Consider the following 14,149-nt stretch of genomic DNA (forward strand, 5'->3'; position numbering starts at 1 on the left):
AGAAGAAAAAACTGATACTACACACATCCAGCAGAGCTCTCTGCTTCAACGGCAGGGGAGAAGAAAAAAGGGTTCACACTCACAAAGCGGGGAGTAGCTGGCTTGTTTCGGCGGTTACTACTCCAAACCAAATGTGCCTGATACTTCACTTTCGATGCATATCCAGCATGGCTCTCTGCTTCAACAGCATGGGAGAAGAATAAACTGATACTTCAAGCATATCCAGCATAGCTCCCTGCTTCAACGGCAGGGGAGAAGAAAAACAACCAATAAGGGCTGTATAACATAGTCTGAGTAAAACAAATAAGCATGGGTGTAGCTTGCTTATTGCGGCGGTTACTACCCCTACTACCCCTAACTTATCAGCTAGATATTCACTTGGATGCAGCTCCATCACTGCTTTCTACATTAATGGTGGGGGTGGAAGGGAAATAGAACCAAGAGCTAAGAGAAACAGATAAGTATGAGAGAAAAAAGTGTGTGAAGCTTGCTGGGCAGACTGGATGGGCCATTTGGTCTTCTTCTGCCGTCATTTCTATGTTTCTATGTTTCTATATTCTGTCTGGTAGTACTGGGTGAGAAAATCTTTAATAAGAAGTTCCCTTATAGTTCACTCTCTCTCCCCAGCGCCCCATGTCAAATTAGTGTAACACATCATTACCTCTTAGAGGTAACGTATTAGGGTGAGAAAGATAATTATTTATTAAGACAGAGCAACTCAGTAAATCAGACAAAGTATTCAGTAAAAATATATGCTTATTTATTACATATAAGGCAATTGATCAAGTCTTCTCTTAGAAGGATACAGAATAAGAAAAGAAGGATATATCACCTATAGGTTAGATGCTGTGTCCTGAGAGGACTGCTATCTGATGATAGATTAGATGAGCAGTCCCAAGTTTAGAATTCACAACATATTTATACCTTTTGTTTACAAAAAGGAATTATAAAATAAATTCAAGTATTTGGAAAACAGTGCACATAACATCAAAGAATTAAAAAAAAAATCAGATACACAGATAAAGAGCACATAATGTCTATTTCTTAAGAATGTAAAAACAAAATATAGACAGAGACACATAAAAGTCTACCTGATATCATATATTTATATCTAATGCCTTATAACATCTGTTCTACCTGCTTAGCTAGATTGGAGTTAAATGAGCTATATTTTAATTCACCTAGCATGAAGCATTGGCCTTCAATCAATAAAAAGATCACAGCATTTAGTGGCTGACATAAAACTGAAATTCCCCTGCTTTCTGGGACATTCACCAAGTTTCCCAGAGAGATAATGTGTTGGGAAGGTAGCGTCTCGGCAGCGTCTCGTTAAGAAATTGCATTACCTGGGGACTAATCATTTTTATGTGCCCGGGTGCAATACCAAGGACAGAGTAATCTGATTGCAGTCCTGTTCCCTGAGAACTACCTGATTGCTTTTCTTTATGCTGAGCTGAATTTGCAGGCAGGACCATTCGCTTTTTAACAGGAAATGAGGGACTTGATTTTGAACGTAGGAACCCCAGGGGTATTGATTGGGGGATATATTTTATTTATTTATTTATTTGAAGCTTTTATATACCGAGGTTTAGCACATGCCTTCACCCCGGTTTACATTGGAACGAAACAGTGATACATAGAACAATTTGATAAACAAAACTATATGCAAATAGCATATGGAGTAGGTTGTGACAGGAAATAACTAAAAATAATTTAAGTCAAATAACGAAAATGAAAATAGAAATGAAAAACGAGGAAGGTATATACAAATTCGTGCTCTGAATATAAGAAAGTATGAATGGAAAAAGAAGGGAAAAAGGGGGGGATGGGGTAGGCAATGTAAAGGAGGAAGGGGTAGGTATGCGGAGAAGAGATGAGTGGAGAAGGATGGGAAGCTTAGGGCATCACAATTGTGAATTTAATAAGAAGTTCCCTTATAGTTCACTCTCTCTCCCCAGCGCCCCATGTCAAATTAGTGTAACACATCATTACCTCTTAGAGATAACGTATTAGGGTGAGAAAGATAATTATTTATTAAGACAGAGCGAGCCGAATGATATTAGCTTCCACGTGACATGATCAGTATTGGAAGACCTATGAGAAGTTTTTTTTTAAGTATTTATACTTTTATCACACCCTGTTATTTGTAAACCGGCATGATGCGACTCCCATCGCGAATGCCGGTATATAAGAAATTAAAATAAATAAATAAAATAAAATGAGAAGAGGCTGAAGGTTCTGAATATGTATAGCCTGGAAGAGAGGAGGTGCAGGGGAGATAGGATACAGACCTACAGATACCTGAAAGGTTTTAAAGATGCATGAACTTCAAACCTTTTCCGTTGGAAGGAAATCAGAACTAGGGGTCATGACATGAAACTTAGGGAGGGAAGATTCAGAACCAAAATCAGGAAATATTTTTTCACGGAGAGGGTGGTGGAGGCCTGGAATGCCCTTCTGGAGGAGGTGGTTTATGTATAAATGATTTTATTGGCTTTTATGCAACACAATACAAACTACAAATAAACAAAGGTCCGCAGTCAGTCAATCAGAAAGAGGGGTGTTGTGGTCTGATACACCCCCCCTAATGTACAATGTAGTTCAACAAGTGCAGGCCCCCCCTCCCAGCATCCCCCCCTTTATATGTCTCCCCCCCTCCCCCCCTTTTCCATCATGCAGGTAGCAAGCCTTCAGCATATCTGTTGCAGCCCAAGCAGTGGTTGCAGACGGCGAACCCACTCATCGCTGGGAATCAAGTGAGACCCTCACACATTGAGTATGCGGCTTCTGGCTCGCTGGGGAAGAGCCTGTATGTATGAGTCCCAGATGGAGAGGAACCTCCTCCGATGCATTGGTGAACTGTTTGGTAACAGACTGTCTATAGTCATCATAGCATGAAATTGGTTTCTCCAAGTCCAAAAAGACAGGGGATCCTCACCTCGCCAGTCGGACAGTATTACCCACTTCCCCACCCGACAAGCCTTGTGTGTCAGTAATCGAGTACCAGGATCTCATATACGAGGGGTGGGGGAAATACAGCCATAGAGAAGCCACAGTGGGGCTACTGGAATTGATATGTGTAAAATTGTGGCCAAGTATCCCGCCACCTGTTTCCAAAACAATTTAACAGCCGGGTAGTACCAAAAGGCATGTGTCAGCATGCCCACCACCGTTTTACATCGCTGGCATTGCGCAGTGGGGGCGATAGTCAGTTGGTAAGCTATCTGTGCAGAGATGTACGCTCTCCCCCAAAACTTGTACTGCAGCTCACGGTAGTACATGTTATACGAGATCCTGGCCACTTTGGTATAACAGGCCGAATGATCGAGGGTGTAACCACGATGTCCCCATCGCTAGGCCAACGATCAGCCAGTACCGCAGGAATATCCACCCGTCCCTTCTGTCGCAATCCTTTATAATAAGTAGGCAGCGAGGGGGGCTCCTGTTTTTCCAACATTAATAAGGAGTCTAGGGCTTGAAAGACAGAGGAGCGTAGAAAGGCCGCAAGGTAGAGAGCGAATGTAATGTACAATTTGTAAATAGGGGAAAGTATGTCCCAAACCCAGGCCATAATATTCGCAGAGTTCAGAGAACGATAGCAGCCTCCCCACCCGTGTAAATACCTTTGATAAGCCATTCCCCAAATGCTGATGATTGGGAACCCGGAGAAAAATCCTCATTGCCAATCACAGGTAGTAAGCATGCGCTGACTCGAGGCACTCGCAGGTGCTTAGTAAATAGGACCCAAGCTTGCCGAATCGGCTTCACAATAACAGACTGAGTTAAAAGGGTTGGAAGCCATCTGGAGAACATATTTAACATCCAGCGGGGCCGTTAAAGCACTACCCGCCATAAGATTAGAATGGGAAGAAGTGCCATTTAACCAATCCCTGGCCACCCATAAGTTACTGGCCAAGTTATACAGTGCCAAATTTGGCACTCCCAAACCGCCTATCCCCCACTGCTCCTGTAACCAGGAGAGGGGGAGGTGAGCCCTCCCACCCCTCCACAGAAATTTCCGGAGGGAGCGATTTATCACATTCAGGTCCGTGGCCTTAAGGTGGAGGGGCAAGTTTTGAAAAAGATATAGCCATTTAGGCAGCAGGACCATCTTAAAGAGATTAACTCGGCCACACAGGGATAAGGGCAGATTTTTCCAGGTAGATAGGGCCTTTACTGTATGGTGCAATAAAGGTGGGACGTTGACCTGATAGCTCAATTTGGGATCTTTAGACAACTGTATCACCAAGCATCGAAGGTCACCCGCCCATTGAAGAGGAAAGGTATCGGACCATTGTTCCTTTAGCGTCTCAGGGTGCGCCAGCACCGAGGACTTGTCCACCTTCAGCCGAAGGCCAGAAAACACCCCAAAGGTCTCGAGCAACGTAAGAAGAGGGGGGAGCAAAGCCTGGGGATCAGTAAGGAAAACGAGAAGGTCATCAGCGAAGGCAGCATACTTAAAAATTTCAGATTGAAAGCGTATGCCCTTAAACATGCGGTGCACCTGGAGAACTAGCAAGAGGGGCTCCAATTGTAAAAGAAACAGCAAGGGGGAGAGGGGACAGCCCTGTCTTGTACCCCTCCCAGTGTCCAGTGGTTGAGATTGCTACCGGTTAGCCAGAAGTATTGCCTTGGGTCGTTGTACAAGAGGTGGATTGCTCGATAAAAAAAACCCTCAAAGCCCATCTGTCGCAAAATGTAGAACAAATAGTTCCATTCCACCCGGTCAAATGCTTTTTCCGCATCAAAGCTGAGAGCCAGATACGGGGTTTGCATATGGTGACACATTTCCATGGCTACTAATACTCATCGAATATTAGAGAAGGCCATACCGCTTTCGTATAAAACCCACTTGACTACTCCCTATCAAGGTTCTTGTGGCCTGGTTTTTTGGCCTCTGTTGGAAACTGGATGCTGCGCTTGATGGACCCTTGGTCTGTCCCAGCATGGCAATTTCTTATGTAAGGAGGGGAGAAAGGCCGCCAGATGGTCAGCCATAATTTTGGCCAACAGTTTTTGATTGAAGTTGAGCAGGGAGATCGGGCAATAAGAAGCAGGGGAAGAAAGGTCTTTACCGGCCTTTGGAATGAGAGTTATGTGGGCCTGATTCATATTTGGTGGGTAGCTACCCACCTCAATTAATTGAGTGAATACCAACGACAGTGGAGCGGCTATTTTGTCCATGAGGCATTTATAAAATTCGGCCGAAAACCCGTCGGGTCCAGGGGCCTTAAGTCATTTAGACTGATGAATGGCTGATTTGATTTCGGCAGTAGTTATGGGAGAATTGAGCGCCTCCTTTTGAGGCCCAATAAGGCGGGGAAGGTTGATGGTAGCACAAAATTGAGCACAGGCTTCCTCAAGACCATCCCTCAGGTGGGTATAATTTCATATAATAATCACGAAATAGCCGCAAGATAGTCTGTGTGTTGGTTTCCACCTGCCCAGTATGATTCCGTACGCTGGAGACATACCGGTTACCATGAGAGGATCTAATCAAATGGGACATGGATTTGCCTGCTTTATTGCTGTATTGATACAGCTTGAACTGATAACAGAGCAAACCTTTCTTGGCCCGCTGATGGAGGACGGTGCTAGGCGCACACTGCACAGAGATATATCTGCTGTGAGCCCTGGGCATGTTGGACTGAAGCAGGTGGCCCTTAGTTTACGCAGTTCTGCACTAAGTGACAGGATTCGCTGATTTAAAACCTTCTTAGCACCTGCCAATTAGGCAATTATATCCCCCCTAAGAACCGCCTTAGCTGTATACCAAAAAAAGTATGGGTTGGTCGCGATGCTCTTGATTTAGAGTTTCCCACCAAGTACTGCTGGAAAGAGCTAAGTAATAAGGGAACTTCCAGATCCGAGCTGCAGGAAGAGTTTCATCGATCCACACCGGAGAGCGATCCGAAATTATTATATCTCCAACATTTGAGAAAACGCGTGGCTACTTACAAGGAGGAAGTGGTGTGGGTAAACTCCTTCTCCCCGGATGTATTTTCTAATAAAGTTGGGCCTTTCCCCATCTCTGCCTCAGTGCGGCGGTTTTGGGAGGAATCCAACTGCGGGTCCCGAATAGCAGTGAAGTCTCCTCCAAGGATCACTATCTCACCAATATAGGGAAGTAAATGCCTGGTAAATTACCTGGAAAAATCTAGGATGATATTGATTGGGGGCGTACACATTGCACAGCACCAGTGTTTTATTATATAACTCAGTCACCAATATAAGAAATCAGCCTTCTGGGTCCTTAATTTCTTTCAAAATCTTAATGGGAAGACGTTTATTAAAGAAAATGGCCACGCCAGCCGACCAAGTAGTGGCTGATGCAAACCGCACCTCCCCCACCCATGTCTTACTCAGTTTCACATGTTCAGAGTCAGAAAGGTGCGTCTCTTGTAGGGAGGCAATATCCGCCGACTTCCTTTGAGGGGTACTCAGCGCCTTTGAACGTTTGATCGGGGTACGGATCCCGCGCACATTCCGGGAGACTATGCGCGTGTGAGGGGTAGAGATCCTTCCCCCTTAAATAATGGCTCTGCTGATAGAACCTGGAGGCCTGGGGAAAGGCCTTCCCAGCCGAGCCCCCCCTCCAGAGACATAAGTGTGAGTGCTCGCTTGGGGTGCATCACCTATTATGAAGAAGTAAAAATATCACACCTGCACTTTTCCCCTTCTACCCCCCTCCCCTGTTCCATCTGTCCCCCGGTCCTTTCCCTCCCCGTGCCCAACCCCTAACCCCCTCTCTTCCCACAATACAAAGTACCTTCACTTCTCCCCACCCTTCCACCCCCACAGACAGATTCATCTTAGCGCCGGCCCTGTCACAAACCTGAAGTGCAATGGAAATCTCCCAACTTAGACTGGGAAAGCAGTAATAAACAGCGGAACTGGACTTAAAACTTACAGGAACTTCTAAATAAAAAGGATTAAGTCATCTTACACCACAGCTCTTAGGATACTTTCCCCCACAAAAACCCCAACCCAGTCTCCTCAGGAGTGAGCCCAAGTAAACAAAAAACCCCCCAATGATTCTCAGCATATAGGGGGTCAAACAGTCCCTCCCGAAGGGGGGACAACAGTCCCTCCTCGATCCTTATTCTCTGCTGCTGATCCAAGGCACGGGGATGATGTCAAAGGCCCCAAAAGCACTCGCAGTCATTTAGACAAGAGCTGAACCCTCGCTCTGCGCCAGACTGGAAGGTGGCACCCCAAACCCTACACAGGAAGGAATAAAGGGGAATAGGCCTCCGAACAAATAGTAGTACCAACAGGGGTACCGGCCTGTACTCCACTCTGCCTCAAGGTCTGCATCATGGCCCAGTCCCCTTCTCCAAAAACAGCAGCAGAGAGAAGGAAAACCTGTGTCCGGAGTGCATAGGCAGCTCGGATGAGAAATCTCTGCAGCAGAGTGTCCGTACCTGCCGCAAAGCGCCACCGCCGGCCTCGCGATGAACTAGAAGTGGTGATGAAAAGAAGAAAAAAAAACTTCCAGTGGGCCCGATAGTCCAGAAGCAATTCCTAAGGGGAAAAAAAAGGGTGCTTCTGCACATTCCAGATCCGAAGGAGCGTAGCGGGAACCCAAAAAAAACCCCCCAGTCCTAAGAAGAAAGGTAGGTCAGGCTCAACAGGCTGAGAGAGGGCGCGTCGAAGTAGAATGGCCTTCAACATCTCCCGCGGTGCCCTCCGCCCCTTCGTCGGCCATGTCCATGGCCCTCGGCGCTATGGTCAAGTAGTCTATGAGGGGGAAAGGGACAGGTAGCGGCGAGAAAGCAAAAAGGTTCATTGCCGGACTCAACGCCGACTCCCCGGCATTTAGCCTTCGTCATGCCGCTCAGAACAGCTCGATTTCAGGTTGGCTTACCAGATGAAATAGCACACTGCTTCTGCACATAAGCGTGCGCTTCCTGCGCCGTCTCTAGCTATTTAGTGCCTGCATCCGTGGTCACTCTTAGGCGATCTGGAAATATCGCGGCAGCTTTTACGCCCATGCCGATGAGTTGGGAGCAGTGAGGAGCCATTGCCTTGCGCACAGCCGAGACACCAGCTGAAAAGTCTTGAAAAACTAGCACGCGCTGATTCTTATGCTTAAGCTGGTGACCCGCCTGGATCGCTCGCAGAATCTCCATCGCAATTTTGCGATTACAGCTCGGGGCCGAGTCTGATTCTTCCTTCGCAGGCCCAAGCGGTGCGCCCTCTCAATTCTCAGGGGCCCAAAGGCTTCGGCAAGGCCGAGTTCGCCCCGGAGCCATGATTCCAAAAAGGTGGATAGATCTTGCTCTCTGATGCTTTCAGGCAATCCGATGAAACGGAGGTTGGATCTTCGGGAGCGATTTTCAAGATCCTCTGTGCGGGTTGTGTGTGTGGAAAGCAAAGCCTTGAGAGCTGTGATTTCCGCTTGGGCGGAGAGTAGGCCATCTTGCGTAACCAATATCCGTTGTTCCGCCTCAGTGAACCGAGTTTCATACCCGTTCAGAGTTGACGAAAGCTCAAATAGTTTTTCCGCAACTGCTATCAATTCAGGCCCCAATGCTTCACTAATGGCCATCTTAATGTTAGCAATGTCCGTCGGGGCATGCATCCCTCCAGGCAGTTCCATCGCGGGTGGGGAGGGCGGGTCTGGGCCGCGGTTTTTGTCTCGCTCTTTTTCTCTTTCTTTTCGCACCACTTGAGTCGGAATCGGTCTCAAAATAAAGGTAGTTAGTTATAAAAAGAAAGAAATTAGCCGGCGAATTCTGTCTCTCAGTGATAAAAGTCGTGGATGGGGTTAGATGTAGGGGGGTAGGCGCGGAGAGGGAAACCTACATCTGTTCCCCTCACTGCCTCACGTGATCTCTTTTGGAGGAGGTGGTGAAAGCAAAAACAGTGAAAGATTTCAGAGGGGCATGGGATAAACACTGAGAATCCCTAAAGGCTCGAGGATGGAAGTGAGGAAAAGGGTTCATGGGAGTCATTTTCTCGGTGCGGCAGTTACGAGCCTTAACCAATAAGTCTTGATGCTTTTCATGCAAATAAAACCCAGGTCTCCACTCCATCAGCAGGGAAAAGAGAAATGGGATTCAGACCACAAGCAACAAGGGCCCAGACTTTCACATTCTGGGGAACTGATAAGCACGGGGGTAACCTGCACGGAACAGCAGTTGCTACCCTTAACAGAAAGCATGGGGATTACTACCCTTAACCAATAAGTCTCCCTGCTTTTAACACAACTGCAACAATCGCTCTCTGCTTTGATAGTGAGGGGGGAGTGGCAGGAAAGAGGAATTGGATTCAGAGACAATCAACATGATCCCTGAGTTTTACAGTCTGGGACACTGATGCACAGACATAAGGGAAAAAATACAGGACAAGTCCATAAGCAAAGCAGATCAGGCAGCACTGTCTGAATTTTCAAGAAGGTTCATCACCCCGTAAAAATGGCGCTAGCACTACATTCTTTATGGGTTATCCTAAGGCTTGGGGATAACTGCAGGGAGCGGCAGTTACTACCCTTAAAAGAAACTGGGGGCTAAGCTGCATGGCGCAGCAAATAGTACCATAAGAAGCTTGCTGGGCAGACGGGATGGACCATTTGGTCCATTTCTACCGTCCTTACTGTGTGACTATGTATATTGTCACATTCAGAGCATTTATATGGTCTCTGTTTCACATGGCTCATTTCTTGCTGTTGTATGGGGCAGTTTCTCTAAATCAGTTTATTTTGCAATGATCTGGAAAGGAATCAACCTAATTCATAGCCAGGTTAGGTTAGAAATGATCTGTATCTCAAATGTACGAATAATACCCTTGTTAGTACTTGCATTGTGCCAAAGAGAGCCTCCTTCTGAAGGTCATCATGTGTATGTTATGCCCAGGCTTGTGGACCCGTGGCCGATGGGAGGATGGTAGACCTTTCAGAGGCTCCGTAGAGTCTCTTGTCGGGTGGTGAGGCTGAACGGAAGGCAGGACAGCTCCCCCTGCAGCGGGCAGCTCGGGAGGCCGTGCGGCAGCAACGGCCAGGATCGGAGCCCTTCCCCGGGGCTCCCGCGGCGCAGTAACGCCGCAGCTAAGGTAGGGGGCCGCGGTCGTGGGGTGCCACGACCGTGGAACACAACAGTACCTCCCTCTTTAGGGCGTCTCCCCGGAGGCCTGGGTTTAGCTGGATGGTCCTTGTGGAACTGCTCCAGCAAACTCCGGTCCAGGATATTAGCCAGTGGTTCCCAGGAGTTCTTCTCGGGACCAAAGCCTTCCCACGCTATCAGGTACTCCCATTTCTTCCTGTGTTTCCTTACATCTAGAACCTCTCGGACTTGATAGGTGAGGTCATCTTCAGAGGCCACAGGTTGCGGGGTCGGAGGCGTGCTGGAAGGCCAAGACAAAACCAGAGGCTTCAGTAGGAAGACGTGGAACGTGTTGTGAATCTTGAGGGATGGAGGGAGACGAAATGATACGAGACAGCACCCACTTGCCGGATGATGGGAAATGGTCTGATGAACCGCAGGGCCAGTCGTGCTGAGGGCAGCTTCACCCGGATGAACTGCGAGCTCAACCAAACCTTTTGGCCCGGCTTGAGAGGCGGGTACGGCCTTCTGTGCTGGTTTGCGTATCTCTTAGCTGCCTGACCAGCCTTGATCAGGGCGCGTTGCATGGAAATCATCGGCGGAGACGCAACCGTGATGGGAACAGGCAATGGCGGGCATTGGCTGCTTCCCATACACTATCTGAAACGGGGAGGATCCCGTAGCGGCTGAGATATGGGAATTCAGTGCAAATTCAGCCCAGGGTAACAGGCTGGCCCAGTTGTCTTGTTTTTCATTAACATACAGACGCAGAAATTGCTTTAGGGTCTGGTTCGTCCTCTCTGCGAGACCGTTGGATTGTGGATGATAAGCGGACGTGTAATCTAGGGTGACGTCGAACTTCTGGCAAAGGGTCTTCCAGAATTTAGCAGTAAATTGAGGCCCTCGATCGGACAGGATGCCCTTAGGCAGGTCATGAAGCCGGAAGATGTGCTGGACGAATAGCTGAGCCAGCTGTGGTGCGGACGGCAACCGTGGTAAAGGCACGAAATGCACCATCTTGCTAAAACGGTCGACAACCACCCATATTACTGTGTTGCCATTGGAGAGCGGCAGATCCAAATATACCACCACACATTGGTACAGAAGGTCGCGGAATATTTCATTCATGGTATTCTGGAAAACTGCGGGGGCATTGCAAAGCCTGAATGGCATCACCAAATACTCATAGTGGCCGTCCCGGGTATTGAAGGCCGTCTTCCACTCATCACCTTCCTTAATTCGAATGAGGTTGTAAGCCCCTTGAAGATGCAGTTTGGAAAAGATTCTTGCCCCTTGCAGGCGGTCAAAGAGTTCCGAGATGAGAGGCAAGGGGCAGCGATCCTTTACAGTTATAGCATTCAGGCCCCGGTAATCTATGTACCATCCTTTTTCTGACGAAGAAGAATCCAGCCCCTGCGGGGGACTTTAGACTTCCGGATGAAGCCCCTCTCCAGGTTTTCCTGGATATATTCCGCAGGCGAGAGGGCATAGGTGCGCCCACAAGGAGGCTCAGTGCCAGGAAGTAGATTGATGGCGCAATCGAAGGATCGATGAGGAGGCAGAATGTCGGCCTTTTGCTTCGGAAACACATCCGCATATGAAGCATAAGGCTCTGGCAAGCCTGGAAGACAGGTGGAGGCCGCAGAGTAGGAGACTGGGATTACAGGTTGGAGGCATCTACCATGACACGGTTCAGCTGTAAACTCTTCCAGTCGAACTGGGGACCGTGTTCTTGGAGCCACGGGAGGCCCAAGACTACCGGGTGCATCGAGTGCTCCAGGACGTGGAATAAGGCTCTTCCCGATGAAGGAGCCCTACCCTTAGCTGGGTAGGAACTGTCATGTGGGATCACGCGACCTGGGAGGGGTCTCCCTTGGATGGAGGAGATGACCAGAGGAGCAGGGATGCGAGCCAGTGGAAGTTTTAGGTGCTCCACCAATTTCTGCATTATGAAATTGCCGCCGGCGCCTGAGTCGACCAGGGCTAACGTGTGGAACTCACCCACGGGTGACATTAGCGCCACTGGAACCATTAGTGGAGGTGCAGACGAAGTTGAGCCTAGGACGAGACCTCCCCCTGGTCCTAGGCACGGGAGTTTTCCGACCTCGCAGGGCATGTGGTTATTTGGTGACCCGCTGCGCCGCAATAAAAACAGAGGTCCTTCTTTATTCGTCGATGGTGTTCGCGGGAGGATAACTTCCCACGTCCCACATACATGGGTTCATCGGGTAGTGAGCAGGGAGTTCCCAACCTACCCTTGGGTGAGGGTGAATGTCGGGAGCGTCTGGGCGGAGTTGCGGCCTTAGATGTTTTCTGGGTCTCTTGGTGACGCTCCTGGTGGCGCCGGTCTATGCGGCCTGCCAAGTCGATCAAGGACCTCTGTATCTCTCGCCACGCGAGCTCGTCCTTTATTCGGGGGCTCAGCCCCTGGTAGAAAATGGTGTGGAGGCAGTCGGAGCCCCAACCGAGCTCTGAGGAGAGGGCCCGAAAGTCGATGGCGTATTCCGCCAATGTCCTTGAGCCTTGACATAACTGCAGTAGTCTCGGCCCTGCCGAAACGTCTTGAGCTGGGTCCCCAAAGTTTATTCGAAACAACTCCCAAAACTCCCTGAGTTTCCTTAGAACGGGATAGTCCCATTCCCATAGGGGGGAAGCCCATTCTAGGGCCGTCCCTTCAAGAAGAGCCAGGATAAAGGTAGTCTTGGTGGCGTCATCTGGGAAGAGAGCGGCCTGCAGGCAGAAGTGCATATTGCACTGGTTCATAAAACCCCTGCAGGCCCGAGGTTCCCAGGAGAACCATGGGGGTGTGGGTATGCGAACTACTGGCCAACCACTAGAAGCCATAGGCAGGGAAGGCAGCGTAGGATTCATCGGACCTAACGCATCAAAACGCTGATTCAAACTCTGTACTAAGGAGACCAGGGCGCCCAGGGTTTTCTGCTGGTCCTACCAGGTGCTGGGCCATTCCTGGAATGGCCTTGCAGGCAGATGCCTCTGCCGGGTCCATGGACTTGGTAATCTGTTATGCACAGGCTTGTGGACCCTTGGCCGACGGGAGGATGGTATACCTTTCGGAGGCTCCGTAGAGTCTCTCGCCGGGTGGCAAGGCAGAACAGAAGGCAGGACCAGCTGACCCCTGACACAGGAGACTGAGGCAACCACAGAAGCGGATGAAGAGCAACTGAGTCTTCACCCCTGGAAGTCTGTGGTCCCCCCAGGAGGAGCCTGTAAGGACCCGGACCCAGACCGCTGGGACTTAGGTGGACCTTAGAGAGGTCAGGCGACGGTGCAAGGGCTGACTGGAGCTTCACCCTAGAAGCCCGCGGTCCCCCCAGGAGGAGCCCGTAGGGACCCGGGCCGCTGGGACTTAGGTGGGCCCTTGGAGACGGTAGTCGAGAAGGAGTCCTAGATTGGGTGCCAGAGGGTCGTAGCTCACCAGTCCAAAGTTGTATGCCAGAGAATCGCCACTTGCCAAGCCGAAGTCAGGAACCAGAGAATCACCGTGAGCCAAGCCGAAGTCAAGAACCAGAAACACCAAGACGAAGCAGGAACCAGGAATCAAGACACTGGAACTCCCCGAAGCAAGCAGACCTGATCAACGAAGGACGTTGCGAAGTCACACTGACAATGCTTGATGTTCATCCTACCAGGCCACGTCTCCGGCCATCGGAAGGAACCTGAAGTCCAGGACAGACGATCGAGGACAGGCCAAGTTGGAGCGGAACGGAAGCCCTGGGCAGATGGTCGAGGACAGCCGATTGACAGGAGTGAGGTCCTGAGGGCGAGCAGCTGAACAGGATCATTGAGCTTGCAGATGTTCTGGATCATTGTCCTGCAGATGTGAGAGCTTGAACCCCCAAGCTTGGAATCGAGTGTTCTGAAGTCCACGGGAGCGTGGGCTACCAACCACAAACATGGAATCAATTCTTGGAGGCGCAGAGAGTTGGACTCAATCCCACGATCTTCAGATCAAGGTGTCCTTCAACTTAGGCACTGCACCACATGCCAAGTCAAGGAATGAGCAGAGGAAGTCTTTTATACTTCCTCTGCTCCAGCTCATAAGGAACAGCTGAGCCTGGTTAAAGGGATCATGTCCCTTTAAGGCT

The sequence above is a fragment of the Rhinatrema bivittatum genome, unplaced genomic scaffold (genome assembly GCF_901001135.1).
Source record: "Rhinatrema bivittatum unplaced genomic scaffold, aRhiBiv1.1, whole genome shotgun sequence".
Classification (NCBI taxonomy): Eukaryota; Metazoa; Chordata; class Amphibia; order Gymnophiona; family Rhinatrematidae; genus Rhinatrema; species Rhinatrema bivittatum.